This window comes from Dreissena polymorpha, chromosome 2 (genome assembly GCF_020536995.1).
Source record: "Dreissena polymorpha isolate Duluth1 chromosome 2, UMN_Dpol_1.0, whole genome shotgun sequence".
Classification (NCBI taxonomy): Eukaryota; Metazoa; Mollusca; class Bivalvia; order Myida; family Dreissenidae; genus Dreissena; species Dreissena polymorpha.
In genome coordinates this window covers 19615877-19617050 of record NC_068356.1, presented here as the reverse complement: position 1 = coordinate 19617050, position 1174 = coordinate 19615877, and the positions used below count along the sequence as shown (strand labels likewise).

At 34.5% G+C, this 1174-nt stretch overlaps 1 pseudogene; it reads left to right on the top strand.

The window, feature by feature from the left end:
• Positions 1-397: 397 nt before the first annotated feature.
• Positions 398-533, top strand: LOC127870546 (small nucleolar RNA snR44; annotated as a pseudogene).
• The last annotated feature ends 641 nt before the right edge of the window (positions 534-1174 follow it).

The following is a 1174-nucleotide window of genomic DNA, read 5'->3' as shown; positions in this document are numbered from 1 at the left end:
TAGCAAGTTGGGGATCCCATGGATTTTTGCATTTTCCCATGGGATTTCTATTTCCCATGGATTTTTTTTTCCCATGGGATTTTTTTTCTCCCATAATTTGCAATGGGAGAAAAATCCCATGGGATTTTGAACTTTTAAAAAACGTGTTTTATTTGCGTTTGCAAGTATTTTAAACGTTTATTTAAGGACTGTAATATTGGTTTTATGCCAATTATATATAAAAATATATAGTAATAAAAAAAATCCCATTTTAAAATGGGAGAAAAAAATTCCATGGGATTTTTTTCTTATTTTTGAGAGATTTAATTCATGAAACTTTCAGAAACATCGTATTTTATGAAATGATGAACAACTACGATATTTTAATGCGTTTAGAGTCGTGTTTTAAAAAAAAAAATCCCATGGGATTTTTAAATCCCATGGGATTTTAAATCCCATGGGATTTTTAAATCCCAGGGATTTTAAATCCCATGGGATGATTTTAAATCCCATGGGATTTTTTTTCCCATGGGATTTTTTTCCAATGGGAATTTTTCAGTTTCGTAAGCCGAATAAGTTTCTTAATGCGAAAACAACAATAAAGGAAATAATAATTATAATTTTGAATAATAAATTGAATAATATAAATAACATGAATATTTTAAAATGAGTTACATTAAGGTTTATGCTAGTAGAACTTATCATTTCTTGTTCGAGCAGATGGTTGAGTCCAATTGGTGAGTATGCCAGCTTAGAACCAGTATAAATGCATCGCAGACAGACAACGCTGTCATACTGTACACACCGCTGAGAAACAATCTTTATTGCATTTCATTTTGCAACAGAAAATGAACTCCGTAGTATAATTGATCTTATATATGCCCTCTGCTTTGAAAGCGTGCAACACATTAACATAACAATAAGTCCATGCCAAAAACTATGTGCAAATTCCATTCAAAGCTATATACACATTATAAAGGTCAGATGACCCGCGTCATGCGAAAATGGGTCTTATGTCATATGCGGGCCAAAGTTGGTCCATCCTAGCTTGTCCAACCGCGCAGTCTGGTCAGGTTCTACGCTGACTGATTATATAAAAGTCAAGCCATGATTCGTGGGTCTCATATCCAAACTCGGTAGCTCCTGTGCGAAACTTTCACCGGAAACGACGGGCACCGAGACGGGCGCTCGAACT